A 17240-nucleotide genomic window follows, 5' to 3' on the forward strand; every position below is an offset into this window, starting at 1 on the left:
TTCAGCCAAATTTGTCTGGACTGCCTTTTTATTCCTGGACTCTCTAGCATGTGGCACCAGGAGTAATCAGAGCTCATTACCCTTGAGGTCCTGCATTTCAATTTCTTACTCAACTCCCTGTATTAATTCTGCAGGACATCATCCCCAGTTGTAGGTATGTCGTTTGTACCAATGTGGTCAATGATCTATGGCTGTTTCCATCCTCTTCAAGAATATTCTGCACCTGTTAAGAGACATCCTTAACCCTGGCACCCAGCAGGCAACACACCACCCTGGCATCTCCTGCTGCCACAGAATCTCCAGTCTGTCCCTCTCACTATCAAGTTTCCTATCACAAACACCCTGCATGACTGCACTTTCCCTCTCAGTCTCAGAGACGTGACAGTGCCAGTGAACTGACTGCTGCTGCTAGCCACTGAGAGGACATCCAACTCAACAGTGTCCAAAGAGGTATAGCCACTGGGAAACATTGCATCGCCTGCCTACTCTTTACTTCTCCCGACAGAAGCCTGCACCTTAGGACTCATCTACGATGCTTCCAGCTTCCCAAATGATCCTGAGTGCCTTCAGACCCAACTTCATATCTTTGACCTTGTGTGTCAGGAGTTGCACCTGGGTCCACATCCCACAGAAGTAGTCACCAGGGAGTTCATTAGATACAGGAGCAGAATAGACCATTCAGACCATCAAGTCTACTCTGCTATTCCATCATGGGTGATTTATTATCCCTCTTGCAGCCTTTCTCCTCCCTTCTCTCCATAACTTTTGACTCCCTTATGATTCATGAATCTATCACCCTCGGCTTTAAATATACCCAACGACTTAGGCTCCAAAGACATCTGTGGCAATGAATTCTACAATTTCACCACTCCCTGGCTAAAGAAATTCCTCCTCATCTCTGTTCTAAAAGAATGTTCCTGTATTCTTAAGTTGTTCCCTCTGGACCTAGACACTCCACAATAGGAAACATTCTCTTCAAGTTCGCTCTATCCAGGCCTTATAACATTTGATAGGTTTCAATGAGATACCCCCACATTCTTCTAAACTCCAGGGAGTACAGGCCCGGAGCAACAAACTGCTGCTCATACATTAATCATGCCATTTCCAGAATAACTTGCTTGAATATCCTCTGGACCTTCTCCAATGCCCGCACATTTTTTTCATAGCTAAATGGCCCAAAATTGCTCACAATACTCCAATTGTGGTCTGACCAATGCCTTATAAGGCCTCATCATTAAATCCTTACTTTTATATTCTAGATCTCTCTAAATGAATGTTAACATTGCATTTGCTTTCCTTAACATGGACTAGACCTACAAGTTACCCTTTAGGGAACCCTGCATAAGCACTCCCATGTCACTTTGCATCTCTGATTTCTGCATCCTCCCCTCCCCCATTTAGGAAATAGTCTATGCCTTTATTCCCTTGGCCAAAGTGCACGTCCATACACCTCCCTACACTATATTCCATCTGCTATTTCTTTCTCCATTCTCATAATCTAAGTCCTATCGCAATGGCCGTAGGATTGACTTCAATGGCACAAAACTATGGTGCCACACCAATAGTCTTTGGGACCACCTGGTAAAAGAAGCCATTGAAATAAAATGATTGGAAAAGAATTTTAACAAAGATAAAGGTCTCACTCAAATTATTGGAGTGGGATACATAATGCACTACAAGACATCTTTAAATGTGAATTACCCTTAGAGAGTAAGACCATATATTTTGGGTATATATCTCAAGAATGGTTGAAAAGAGACAAATATTTAATGAATGTACTGCTGGTGGCCGGTAAAAAGACCCTTACCAGGAAATGGTTCTCACAGGAGAGCCCAACTTTAAATGTATGGATGGAAATTACAATGGACATTTACAAAATGGAGAAGATAACAGCATCTGGTAATCATAAGTTGAAACAATTTGATTCATACTGGAAAAAATGGTTCAACTACATAACACCTCATAGGCCTGATTTTATTCTCACAAGGCAATGAATATGTTGTTAAAAAAAAGATCAATCCCTACTCTGTACATAGTTTTCTTCTTTTGATTGTTCTTTCTTTCCTCTCCTTTCTATAAGTGTATACGTCAGATAAATATTATGTGGAGATTTGTGACAAATATGATTACATAATATATATGTACAGTATCTGAAACACATCTTATGGATATGTTTGTTTGATGATGAAATTCAATAAAAAATAAATTGCAAAAAAAAGAACTGAAACCTGATTGTAAACAAGGTGGGAGAGTGGAAACCTGAGAACTTTAGGATGAGTACTAACTAGATCTTGTGCTGTGAGTTTGGAGATTTGAGAAACTCACTAGTTAGAGAATTTCAGATGCTGTATTTAGAGAAAGCCTGCTCCATCAAAAAGATTTTGGTGCTGGATATGGCTGTCGAAGATTATCTACACACCAGGAAAATATATGTTTGCTGCTGATATGCTGTCTCAAGCAGTCAACAAGAAAGGAAAATATGACCAAGAGATTAATGCTGATATACAGGCCCATGTTGACATGATTGTCACCTCATTCTGGTAACTCCGTTCCTACCTTTCTTATTTCCTTCTAAACCTGCAGCTTCGTTTCTCCCACATGCCATTCCACTCCTTTCTGATGCTTTTTCCACCTATTTATTACAGTATAGGGTTAATTTACACGAGCCAAAATGCAATATTCTCTTGCCTTCTGGAAGGAAACTGGAGCACCCAAGGAGACCTAGACAGGTACAGTGAGAATATGAGATCAGAAACATAGAAACATTGCAGGCACAATACAGGCTCTTCATCCCACAATGCTGTGCCGAACATGTACTTAGAAATTACCTAGGTTTACCCACAGCCCTCTATTTTTCTAAGGTCCATGTACCTATCCAAGAGTCTCTTAAAAGTCCCTATTGTATCCACCTCCACCAGAGTCACCGTCAGCCCATTCCACACCATCACCACTATCTGCATAAAAAACTTACCCCTGATATCTCCTCCGTACCTACTTCCAAGCACCTTAAAACTGTGCCCTCTCATGCTAGCCATTTCAGCCCTAAGAAAAAGCCTCTGACTATCCACACGATCAATGCCTCTCATTATCTTGTACACCTCTATCAGGTCACCTCTCATCCTCTATTGCTCCAAGTAGAAAAGGCCAAGTTCACTCAACCTTTTCTCATAAGGCATGATCCCCAATCCAGGCAACATCCTTGTAAATCTCCTCTGCACCCTTTTTATAGTCTCACATCCTTCCTGTAGTGAGGTGACCAGAACTGAGCACAGTACTCCAAGTGGGGTCTGACCATGGTCCTATATAGCTGTAACATTACCTCTCTGCTCCTAAACTCAATCCCACAGTTGATGAAGGCCAATACACTGTATACCTTCTTAACCACAGTGTCATCCTGTGCAGCAGCTTTGAATGTCCTATGGGCTCGGATCTCAAGATCCCTCTGATCCTCCACACTGCCAAGGGTCTTTCCTACCATTAAAACTATATTCTGCCATCATATTTGACCTAACAAAGTGAACCACATCACACTTATCTGGGTTGAACTCCATCTGCCACTTCTCAGCCCATCCTATCGAGGTCCCACTGTAATCTCTGACAACCCTCCACACTATCCAGAACACACCCAACCTTTGTGTCATCTGCAGATTTACTAACCCAATCTTCCACTTCCTCATCCAGGTCATTTATAAAAATCACAAAGAGAAGGGGTCCCAGAACCACTCTCTGAGGCACTCCACTGGTGACTGACCTCCATGCAGAATATGACTCATCTACAGCCACACTTTGCCTTCTGTGGGCAAGCCAATTCTGGATCCACAAAGCAATGTCCCCTTGGATCCCCTGCCTCAATACTTTCTCAATAAGCCTGGCATAGGGTACCTTATCGAATGCCTTGCCGAAATCCATGTACACTACATCTACTGCTCTACCTTCATCAATGTGTTTAGTCACATCTTCAAAAATTCCTCTGTACCTCCCTCTGTAATTGGATCCTGGACTTCCTAACCAGAGACCACAACCTGTGCGAATTGTAGATAACATACCCTCTCCACTGACGATCAACACTGGCGCACCTCAGGGTTGTGTGCTTAGCCCACTGCTCTATTCTCTGTATACACATGACTGTGTGGCTAGGCATTGCTCAAATACCATCTACAAATTTGCTGACAATACAACCATTGTTGGTAGAATCTCAGTTGGTGATGAGAGGGCGTACAGGAGTGAGGTATGCCAACTAATGGAATGATGCCGCAGCAACAACCTGGCACTCAACGTCAGTAAGACGAAAGAGCAGATTATAAACTTCAGGAGGGGTAAGATGAAGGAACACATACCAATAATCATAGAGCGAGAGAGAAGTGGAGAGAGTGAGCAGCTTCAAGTTCCTGGGTGTCAATATTTCTGAGGATCTAATCTGGTCCCAACACAATGATGTAGTTATAAAGAAGGCAAGACAGTGGCTATACTTTATTAGGAGATTGAAGTGATTTGGCATGTCAACAAATATACTCAAAAACCTCTATAGTTGTACCATGGAGAGCATTCTGACAGACTGCATCTCTGAATGGAATGGAGGGGCTACTGCATAGAATCGAAAGAAGCTGCAGAAAGTCGTAAGTCTAGTCAGCTCCATCTTGGGTACTAGCCTACATAGAACCCAGGACATATTTAGGAAGCAGTGTCTCAGAAAGGCAGTGTCCATTATTAAAGACCTCCAGCACCCAGGGCATGGACTTTTCTCACTGTTACCAACAGGTAGGAGGTACAGAAGCCTGAAGGCACACACTCAGCAATTCAGGAACAGTTTCTTCCCCTCTGCCATCCAATTCCTAAATAGACTTTGAAGCTTTGGACACTACCTCACTTTTTTAATATACAGTATTTCTGTTTTTGCACATTTTTAATAATCTATTCAATATGTGTAATTGATTTACTTGTTTATTTATTATTATGTTTTATTTTACTTATTATTATTATTTTCTCTCTCTGCTAGATTATGTATTGCATTGAACTGCTGCTGCTAAGTTAACAAATTTCACGTCACATGCTGGTGATAATAAAACAGATTCTGATTCTGAATCTAAAATTCAAACAGGCTTGTAAGGCACGACCTACCTTTGACAAAGCCATGCTGACTATTCCTAGTCATACTATGCCTCTCAAACGTTTATAAACCCTGCCTCTCAGGATCTTCTCCATCAACTTATCAACCACTGAAGTAAGACTCCCTGATCTATAGTTTCCTGGGCTATCTCTACTCCCTTTCTTGAATAAGGGAACAACATCTGCAACCGTCCAGTCCTCTGAAACCTCTCTCGCACCCACTGATGATGCAAAGATCATTGCCAAAGGCTCAACAATCTACTCTCTTGCCTCCCACAGTAGCCTGGGGTATAACTCGTCCGGTCCCAGTGACTTATCTAACTTGATGCTTCCCAAAAGCTCCAGCACATCCTCTTTCTTAATGTCTATATGCTCATGCTTTTCAGTCCACTATGGGTCATCCCTACAATCACCAAAGTCCTTTTCTATAGTGAATACTGAAGCAAAATATTCATTAAGTACCTCTGCTATCTCCTCCGGTTCCATACACACTTTTCCACTGTCACACTTGATTGGTCCTATTCTCTCACGTCTTATCCTCTTGTTCTTCACATACTTGTAGAATGTCTTGGGGTTTTCCTTAATCCTGCTCATCAAGGCCTTCTCATGGCCCCTTCTGGCTTTCCTAATTTCATTCTTAAGCTCCTTCCTACTAGCCTTATAATTTTCAAGATCTTTATCATTACCTAATTTTTTGAACTTTTTGTAAGCTCTTTTTTTCTTCTTGACTAGATTTTCAACAGCCTTTATACACCACGGTTCCTGTACACTACCATCCGTTCCCTGTCTCACTGGAACAGGGAGATTGACTGAAACCATGAGACAACATCATTAGCTGCTGCACCACCATGTCCCCCAACTGCATCGTGGTGCTTTATGTGTAATGACATGCTTACAAATGAAAGGCACAAGACAAACAGTATACATAGAACATAGTACAGGAACAGGCCCTTTAGCCCATAATGTTGTGCCAAACCAGCTAAATGTAAATCAATCCCCCTCCCAAAGACTAATCCTTCCTATCTACACAATGTCCATATCCCTCCATCTTCCTCATATTCATATGCTTATCTACAGGTCTCTTAAAAGCCTCTAATATATTTGCCTCTACCACCATACCAGGCAGTGCATCCAGACATCCACCACTCTCTGAGTAAAAAAATTACCACTCACATCCCCTTTGAACCTACCCCCTCTCACCTTCAACGCATGCCCTCTGATACTAGACATTTCTACCCTGGGAAAAATATACTCCTTGTCTATTCTATCTATGCCTCTCATAATCTCTGTCAGATCTCCCCTCGGCCTCCATTGCTCCAAAGAAAACCACCCAAGTTTGTCCAGCCTCTCATGATAGCACACGCCTTCTAAGCCAGACAACATCCTGGTAGATCTTTTTCACCCTTGCTAAAGGTCAACATCCTTCCTATAGTGGGGCAACCGGAACTGTATGGAATACTCTAGATGTGGCCAAACCAGAGTTCTATAAAGTTGCAACATAACCTCTTCACTTTTCAACTCAATGTGTTGACAAATAAAAGCAAGCATTACATAAGCCTTCTTAACCACCTTTTTGATCTGTGTAGCCATTTTCTTGGAACTATGAACTTGAACCTCAAGATCTCTCTGCTCAGCAACACTGTTAAAGGTGTTGTAGTTGTAGAAATATACAGCATAAAAATAGGATTTATTTTCCACTGAGCCCATGCTGACCACAACCTCATTTTTACCCTCAAACCCATTTTGTTCTGCCCACATCCCGAGTAACATTAATCACTGTAAATATATGATTGACATCCAAGATGTAATTTTCTGGCACATAGAAACTTCAGAAGCTATGAAGGCCAATTCTTGAGTTTACTAAAGGATCCTACCCAATCCAAGCTGCTCTTGATGAAGTCAGAAAACCATATAAAGTTCTGCAGTTTTCTAGAATGGTTCTCAACTGGTGGATGTGTTCAAAGATATTTTCAATCTCCCAGTGCAACAGTCGGAAGATCCCACTACTTCAAAAGGGCAATAATCATACCGGTACAAAAAAAGAGCAGGACGAGCTGCCTTAATGACTGTCATACAGTAGCCCTCATATCTACATTGATAAAGTGCTTTGAGATGTTGGTTATGGCTAGAATTAACTCCTAACTCAGCAAGGACCTGAACCCACTGCAATTTGCCCATCACAATAGGTCTACAGCGGACACCATCTCATTGGCTGTCCACGTAGCCTTGGATCACTTGGACAATACTAATCCCTTATGTCAGGATGCTGTTTATTGACTACAGTTCAGTGTTTAACACAACCAATCATACAGTTCTGATTGAAAAACTTCAAAACCTGGGCCTTTGTATCTCCCTCGGCAACTGGACCCTCGACTTGACTGGAAGACCACAATCCTCACCTCACTGACAATCAACACTGGCGCATCTCAGGGGTGTGTGCTTAGTCCACTGCTCTACTCTCTCCACACCCATGACTGTGTGGCTAGGGACAGTTGAATGCCATCTATAAATTTGCTGATGACACAGCTATTGTTGACATGATTTCAGATTGTGATGGGAGGGCGTACAGGATCAAGACATATCAGCTTGATGAGCAGTCTTGCACTCAACATTATTAAGACTAAAGAACTGATTGTGGGCTTCGGAAAGAGCAAGACAAGGGAACACACACCAGTCCTCATAGATTTGGAAAGAGTGAGCAACTTCAAGTTCCTGGCTGCCAGCATCTCTGAGGATTTATCCTGAGCCCAATATATCGATGCAGATACAAGGAAGGCATGACCATAGCCACGTTTTATTAGGCGTTTTAAGAGATTTTGAATGTCACCAAAGGCATTTGCAAATTTCTACAGATGTACCATGGAGAGCATTCTGACTGGCTGCAACATCGTCTGGTATTGGGGTGGGGGCTGGGGTGGGAGAGTGGTGGCTACTGCACAGGATTAAATATGCTGCAGAGAGTTGTAAAGTTAGTCAGCTCCATCATCATGGGCACTAGGTTCTGTAGTATCTAGGACAACTTCGAGAAATGATGCCTTAAAAAGCCATCATAAGGACCCCCCATCACCCAGGGTATGTCCTGTTCTCATTGCTACCATCAGGAAGGAGGTGCAAAAGCCTGAAGACACACATTCAGTGATTCAGGAAAAGCTTCCTCCCCCTACCATCCAATTTCTGAATGGACGACACTACTTCTTTTATTTTTGCATTGCCTATTTAATTTATTTTATATATACATGTATATATACACACACATACATATATATGCATTTAAATTATATAATTTAATTTAAATTTTCCCTGTCCAGGGAAGGCCTTTCTTTCTTGGTATAATCCCTCACTCAGGATACCAGCTCCATTTGTAGAACATCTCCACAGCTGTCAAAAAATGTGAGTTGGCTGTAACCAGGAAGCATTTATCAGGAGTAAATTTAATGCAGATCAGCTCCACTAATTGGCTGATTCAGTTCACCAACTTAAACCTCCCTCTGGTGAGAAAGTAAGTTACAAGACTCTAGTGTAAAAAGAATGTATGGAATAGGGTGGATGAGTCACTTTACAGACAGCTAGCGTGAATCTGATGGGTTAAGTGGCCTCCTCCAGTATTGGAATCATTAACTAAATTTCCCAAAGTGAACTCATGCACTAAGCTGATTCTAGCACCTTGTTTAGCACTTGGTTTTTATATGAAAAAAAAAATCTCTTACATAGTACATCCAAATATTGCACTGAATTTCTAAATCTACCACTCTTCTGGAAGCTTTCAGTTGGTCTCATAAAGTGCAAGGATGGCTTGGCTCAGTATGGGCATTTTGGTGAGCCTGTTGACTTTGCAGCTAATACACAATATCTGATCGTAAGCCTGGAATGCATTCCACATTCTATGCATTAAAAATAGCTCCCCTGAGACAAGAAATTGGCATGGTTACTGTGGCATGGGTCATTGTTTTGATATGTGTTATTAAGCACAACAGAACCTCTAGGGTATAGTTTCAGAGCTAAAGCTTTAGTTATTCTTAATTCCTGCAGTACTTTTGTACTTTTTTTTTGGCGAACTCAACCTCACCAGCTGCTGTCATGAACTCATCTGGAAGTCTCAGTGTCCTGCCTGGCATCTAACATGAGTTTCTCAGTGATGGATCCACCAACTAACACTCTATCTGCCACTGCTAAAACATCGTTTTCCTCAGACTATGCCCTTTCTCAATCACCATCAATCCCTTCCAAGCTTAATTTTTAAAATATTCCTATCTCTGCCTCAGTCTTCAAAAATGTCTGCAAGTCCCATGTTCTTTTCTGTACTGATAATGGCTTGTTCTCTACTATCAATCTAATGTGTGGTGAGCTCTGGATTCCCTGCTCTCCAAATAATCAAATAGAAGATCCATGTTTAAATTTATCTGAGGCTTTGTTTCCCCCTCTCTTATATTTTCCTTCAGCCAAACTCAGCCCCTGCTTCTCAGAGAGCAGGCCTCAGTTTCTTCTTTCACTTACTCTCTCCACTTCACCACCAGTGACTATGCCTTCAAAATCCTTCATTAGTTCATACCACCCTAACACAGTTTTCAAAATAAAGGCAAGAACAAAACTGCAGAAGATGGAAATGGGAAATAATTTAATGTGAAAATATTCAGCAAGGCAGGCCGCATCTGTGCGGAGGAAAACAGAGTTATTGTTTCAGGTTAATGATCATTTAACAGAACTACACAACACACTAACACACACACACGCACACACACACGCACACACACACGCACACACACGCACACACACACGCACACATACACACGCGCGCGCACACACACACACACACACACATGCACACACACACAAACACTACAGGAACTAAGCAGGGCAGGCAGCATCTATGGAAATAGATACTTTCAGATGAGGCAACACTTCACTTGCGAATCTGCTAGGGTCGTCTATTGTGTCTGGTGCTCCCAATGCAGCTCCTCCACATTGGTGAGACCCGTTGTAGATTAGGGGACTGCTTCACTGAGCACCTCTACTTAATCTGCCAAAAGTGGAAATTTCTGGTGGCCAAACGTTTTAATTCCCATTCCTGTTCCAATGTGTTGGTCCATGGCCTCCTCTTGTGCCAAGACGAGGCCACACTTAGGGTGGAGGAGCAACACCTTATATTCCGTCTGGGTAGCCTCCAACCTGATGGCGTGAATATCGATTTCTCCTTCTGGTAAAAGAAATTCTCTCTCCCGCTCCCCTCTTATTCTATTCCCCACTCTGGCCTTTTATCTCTTCTCACCTGCCTATCACTTTCCCCTGTGTCCCCTCCTGCTTCCTTTCCTCCTATGACCCACTCTACTCTCTTATCAGATTCCTTCTTCTCCAGCCCTTTATCTTTCCCACTCACTTGGCTTCACCTATCACTTTCTAGTTAGCCTCCTTCTCCTCTCCCCGCCTTTTTATTCTGGTGTCTTCCCCTTCCTTTAAAGTCTTGAAGAAGAGTCTCAGCTGGAAACATTGACCATTGATTCATTTTCATAGATACTTTCTGATCTGCTGAGTTCCTCCACCATTTTGTGTGCGTTGCTCTGAATTTCCAGCATCGGCAGACTTTCTCGTGTTTAGGATATGCAGCAGAGTATTTTAAATGAGGTGGCTATGGTGCTGCGGGAGGCACTGGCTGCCATTTATCAAGTTCTATATTCATTAGACCAGTTACCAAGATTGATGGTAGAAGGCATAGGAAAGAAAAAAGAAAGAATAGCCTATCAGTTAGTAGAAAGAAATCTTATAAACAAAGAGTTATCAGGTTACTGGTTTTACTTTCTCGACAAACCACCTGATTATTTCCAATAGATTTTCATGTTCATGTTTCCAGCAACTGCTGGGATCTGTTGCTCCCAGTTACAGCATTGTTTTCTTTCGATTTTCCTTCACCTGCATCACTTCTATGCAGATCAGCAGCAATTAGCAGTCCTTCACTACCCACATTCATCTTGCACCACCAACACATCCTTCATCTGATCCCCCTCGGTCTCTACCCTGTAACAGACACTCAATCTTACTCTAACCTTGCTCCGTCAGTGCAACTTCAGAAAGGTCTGATTTTGAACTCGTCTTCATTCTCATGAAAGGTCATCGGCGTTATTTCTTTTATATTTCCTCTCTTTTCTTTTTGCACATTTTTGTTAATAATAACTGACTGTTTACCTGATAGACATTCACATACATGATTATAAGATGGAATTGTAATATACTGGCAACAATCCAATGAAACTTTTGTTTAATACAAAGTTCTCCAGATATTCAATCATGAAACTAATGTCTTTATACAACGATTGACTTGCATCAGAAAATCTTCCACATTTGTCATCATTTGAATTTCTGACTTCTGTTCACATGAAGCACCAATGCAAGGGAATTGCACTTTGTGCTACAGTGATTTTGAACGATGAGCAGCATACTTAACATCACTTCTTGTCTTGGAGAGGGCACATATACTGAAGAGACCATGTAGGCCTCGACTACTTAGAGCACTGACTTCCTAAAGAATGAGTATTTCAGAAGCGCCTGCCTGGGGAGGAGATGGCACATGTTAGCTTGTACTTGTCATGTGATTCCTGAAATCGCGAGTGGCTGCTTTGCATGACTGGGCCGACATCTCAGGATTCACGATGCTTATGCACAACACCCTTTATAATTTATGTGCAAGGAAATATGTTCCCTTATGGTCCTGCAGGATACTGACTCACACTCAATTTCATAACAATTTAGCACATACTTCCACATGCTGCATATCTCATTGCAATACATATATACATCAAAGGATAAAACACCAAAATGTACTGCCTTGAGCAAAGAAATTAAAGTCAAATACATTATAAACATAACTTAAGTAACCTATATATATATATATCTTTTCAATTCTTGAAATAGTTATTTGTTCAGAAAAAAATGTTTAGTATCAATCATTATCATGAAGTACAAAGCAATCAAGTATATCATTCCTGTTTCCTCTTATTCAGTCCTGGGCTCTCTGATCTTTGACTTTAAAGGGACAAGTTTCCTTTAATTAATCATAAATCACCATCTAAAGATTACCATCAAAGAGAAGCAATAAAGCTATTTGCTTTACTCCTGCAATTCAATACACACACAATTATAATTGCTGGGATTTTGTTACCAGGTCATCCATTTATTTTAAGACCTGTCAAATAAAACCCTGCTGATTTTTCACAGAATTAATGCAAAAATTGTTGAATTTACAGATACCACAGATAAATAATGATCAGCAATACAAATCTTCAGTGACAGGGAGATTTATTAGATTTTAAATTGAAATATAATTCATCAGTGAAAAGGATATCATGATAATGTAATTCTCTAAGGGAGGTTATTTAGTCCATTGACCTAATTAAAAGTTCAAAGTAAATTTATTATCAAAGTACATATATAATCACCATATACAGCCCTGAGATTCATTTCCTTGTGGGCATACTCAATAAGTCTAATAACCAGAATAGAATCAATGAAAGGCCACAACAATGGGATGGACAGCCGGTGTTGAAAAGACAACAAACAGTGCAAATTGAAAAAGAAAAATAAAATCAAGAAATAATAATACAACTCTTAATAAATAAGCAATAAGTATCGTGAACATGATATGGAGAGCCCTTGGAAGTGAGTCCATAGGCTGTGGAAACAATTCAGTGAAGTTGAGTGAGGTTATCCCTTCAAAAACCTGGTGGCTGAGGGGTAATAACTGTTCCTGAACCTGGGGCTGTGATGCCACAAGCTGATGGCAGCAGTGAGGAGAGAGCATGTCTTGAGTGGTGGGGATTCTTGATGGTGGATGCTGGTTTCCTGCAACAACACTCTGTGTAGATGTGCTCAGTGCTGGGGAGTGCTCTACCTGTGATAGACTGGGTCATATCCACCACTTTCTGCATGATTTTCTGTTCAAGAGCATTGGTGTTTCCATACTGGGCAGTGATGCAGCCAGTCAATATACTCTCCACCACACATCTATAGACGTTTGACAAAGTTTTATATATCATGCCGAATCTTTGTAAACTTCTAAGGAAGTAGAGATGCTGCCGTGCTTTCTTCGTAATTGCATGTACGTGCTGGGCCCAGGACAGACCCTCTGAAATGATAACACCGAGGAACTTAAAGTTGCTGACCTTCTCCACTTCTGAGCTTCCAATGAGGACTGGCTCATGGACCTCTGGTTTCCTCCTCCTGAAGTCAATAATCAGCTCCTTGGTCTTGCTGACATTGAGAAAAAGGGTGTTGTTGTGGCATTACCCAGCCAGATTTTCAATTTCCCTCCTATATACTGATTTGTCACCACCTTTGGTTCGGCCTAGGACAGTAGTGTCTTCAGCACTGGAGCTGTGCTTAGCCACACATTCAGAAGTGTAAAGTAAGTAGAGCAGGGAGCTAAGCACACAGCCTCGTGCTGCACCTGTGCTGATGGAGATTGTGGAGGAGATGTTGTTGCCAATGTGAACTGGCTGGGATCTGCAAGTAAGGAAATCAAGTATCCAACTGCACAAGCAACACACACAAAATGCTGGTGGAACGCAGCAGGCCAGGTAGCATTTATAGGAAGAAGTACAGTTGACGTTTCGGGCTGAGGCCCTTCGTCAGGACTAACTGAAAGAAGAGATAGTAAGAGATTTGAAAGTTGGAGGGGGAGGGGGAGATCCAAAATGATAGGAGAAGACAGGAGGGTGAGTGATGAAGCTAAGAGCTGGAAAGTTGATTGGAAAAAGGGATACAGAGTTGGAGAAGGGGGAGGATCATGGGACAGGAGGCCTAGGGAGAAAGAAAGGGGGAGGGGAGCCCAGAGGAAGATGGAGAGCAGGCAAGGAGTGATTGTGAGAGGGACAGAGAGAGAAGAAAAAAAAGGGGGGAAATAAAAATAAATAAGGGATGGGGTAAGAAGGGGAGGAGGGGCATTAACGGAAGTTAGAGAAATCAATGTTCATGCCATCAGGTTGGAGGCTACCCAGACGGAATATAAGGTGTTGTTCCTCCAACCTGAGTGTGGCTTCATCTTTACAGAGGACAGTCTGGAGCCCTAAATGGTGGTGAAGGAGTAAGTGTAAGGGCAGGTGTAGCATTTGTTCCGCTTACAAGGATAAGTGCCAGGACAAATCCCCAGACAGTCCTTCCAGGTGATGCGACACTTCACCTGTGAGTCGGCTGGGGTGATATACTGCGTCCGGTGCTCCCGGTGTGACCTTCTATAAATTGGCGAGACCAGACGCAGACTGGGAGACCGTTTCACTGCACACCTATGCTCTGTCCGCCAGAGAAAGCAGGATCTCCCAGTGGCCACTCATTTTAAATCCACGTCCCATTCCCATTCTGATATGTCTATCCATGGCCTCCTCTACTGTCAAGATGAAGCCACACTCAGGTTGGAGAAACAACACCTTATATTCTGTCTGGGTAGCCTCCAACCTGATGGCATGAACATTGATTTCTCCAACTTCCGTTCATGCCGCTCCTCCCCTTCTTACCCCATTCTTATTTATTTTTATTTCCCCCCCTTTTTCTCTTCTTCTCTCTCTGTCCCTCTCACAATCACTCCTTGCCTGCTCTCCATCTTCCTCTGGGCTCCCCTCCCCCTTTCTTTCTCCCTAGGCCTCCTGTCCCATGATCCTCCTCCTTCTCTAACTCTGTATCCCCTTTGCCAATCAACTTTCCAGCTCTTGGCTCCATCCCTCCCCCTCCTGTCTTCTCCTATCAATTTGGATCTCCCCCTCCCCCTCCAACTTTCAAATCTCTTACTCACTCTTCCTTCAGTTAGTCCTGACGAAGGGTCTCGGCCCGAAATGTCAACTGTACCTCTTCCTATAGATGCTGCCTGGCCTGCTGCGTTCACCAGCATTTTGTGTGTGTTGCTTGAACTTCCAGCATCTGCAGACTTTCTCGTGTTTCCAATTGCTTTTGAGGAGCTTTTGAGGCCTCCTAGACCTGTTTTAACTGAAAGATTTACTTACATGTTTTACAATTTGTGATGCCAACAATTTCAAAATCAGTTTTTGGATTATGATATTTTTAGAAAACTAATTATTTCAATATTAATGCATTTGCAATGTTAGGAACCAATAAACTCAGCGTTTAATGATTAATTCATAAAATATGCCTTTATTTCCCTCATAGTGTGAAATATGTTGAGTTTTTTTGCTATGATGGAAATTTACACTGCTTTTACACAAAAACAGTCTCAAAGCTAAGTTCAGTTTTTATTTAGAATCTGCTTGACTGCCTTCAAAAACTAGAAAAAGTAATTTTGAAAAAATGTTACACTAAAAGTAGAATGAAAATAAAACTATCACCACTTTTTAGAACTAATTGCTGAGATGTACCAAAACCAGAGTTACCATGGTCATTTTAAAAGGAAATATTCATAAATTGACAGGTTATGAGGCCAATTGTTATTTGATATTATGATTAATTAGGGATAACAACTAAAGCTTGCATGATTACAATAGAAAATAGAGGAGGTTGTTTTGGTTTTATATAGTTTCCCCTCCAAAGAAAAATGTGACCAGCCAAGAGATGTTAATGTTTGCATTGCCCTTTATGATTGTTGACACAGCATATAAGGAACACTTATTTGCTTATCAATACTGAACAAAAAAACACTCATTCATCCAGGCATTAAGGAGGATCCAATGAAACTTACATTTTTAAAATTATTTTAAAGCATTTTATTGGGTTTTTATGAAACCAGGAGTATCCACCACTGTAAATATCAATTATGCAAAATTTGAGTTGAACTGTACATAAAATATATAAGTAATAATCATGTCTAACATCCTGCAAGTCAGATAATCTGGATTTGAATTCTCTGGTTCATTGAAGAAACTATATTGGTAATAGTTGATCCTGGTTTGAAACATAATCAGTGAATCTAAATTTCTGCAAATGGCTTTTAAATCTGTACGGTCCATAATCTTTCAGTACTTAAGCTTCTATGCACCTCTGTTTAATTTTAAAGATATTAGCTGGCTGCACATCAAGATGGGATTTTCGACTTCCACCCAAAGGAGATGTGACATCGCTGAACCACTAACTAAAGTTAGCATTAGGACACCAGAACCATTTTTAGACTTGTTGCTCATTTATATTGGGGGAGATGACGCAAGTCCCAAAATGGAGGTTTGTTGCTGATCACCAGTCATGGAAGGCTGTGAGATGAAATTGTTCCTGAACTAGCAAATCACTTCCACTGAGACATGGCCTGGCGTGAGTTGTAATGGTTGTTCCCAGTGGCCGAAGTGACTTTACAGAGTTTGACATATGGGGAGGTGACAGAAGATTGACTGAATACATTGAGGTTTCTCCCTTGGCAATATAGAAGAGTACACAAAAGGAACAGACCATTCAGCCCACAATGTTGTGCTGAACCAGCTAAAAAGGAAATTAAATAAATGAAAACTAATTCCTCTTACCTACACAATGTGCATATCCCTCCATCTTCCTCATATTCAAGTGCATATCTAAACTTTTTTTAAAAGCCTCTAATGTATTTGTCTCTACCACCATACCAGGCAGCACATTCCAGGCATCCACTACTCTCTGAGTAAAAAACCTACCCCTTTTCTCCCTCTTCAACCTACTCCCCTCACTCTTAATGCATGCCCTCTAGTATTAGACATTCCTATCCTGGGAAAAGATACTCTCTGTCTACTCTAGAGAACTTAGAGATCATGCTGCCAAGGTCTTTCAAATTTTGAAAAAGTATTTTGAAAATTTTGAAAATGGATGTTGAGGGGCATAAAGGATCCAAAATACATACCAAGATACCTACTTACAGATCAAATGGGAACTAATGAAAAAACTCCTTATGGACTGCTTCATGTGTATAACATACTACCATAGAAAATGGTTGAAGATTTGATGCTTTCGATAGGAAACTGACAAGCACAAGAGAGAAAAGGTTGTAGAAAGCCATGGTGAAAGAGAGAAATAATGTACTGTAGATAGAATGGAAGGAGACTTATTTGAATTATAATCCTCAGCACAACTAGTTGGGCTGGTTCTATGTCATTCAAAGTTCAAAGTACATTTATTAACAAAGTATGTATACATAACACAGCCTTGAGTTTCTACTTCTTACAGGCAGCCACAAAACAAAGAAACACCAA

General features: G+C 41.3%; 1 protein-coding gene across 1 annotated transcript in view; it reads right to left on the minus strand.

Annotated features, from left to right (window-relative positions):
- Window positions 1-17240, minus strand: part of cfap299 (cilia and flagella associated protein 299) — a 669728-nt gene that overhangs the window by 92894 nt on the left and 559594 nt on the right. The gene's annotated exons all lie outside the window — the stretch shown is intronic.

This window comes from Mobula birostris, chromosome 3 (assembly GCF_030028105.1).
Source record: "Mobula birostris isolate sMobBir1 chromosome 3, sMobBir1.hap1, whole genome shotgun sequence".
In the NCBI taxonomy this organism is placed as follows: Eukaryota; Metazoa; Chordata; class Chondrichthyes; order Myliobatiformes; family Myliobatidae; genus Mobula; species Mobula birostris.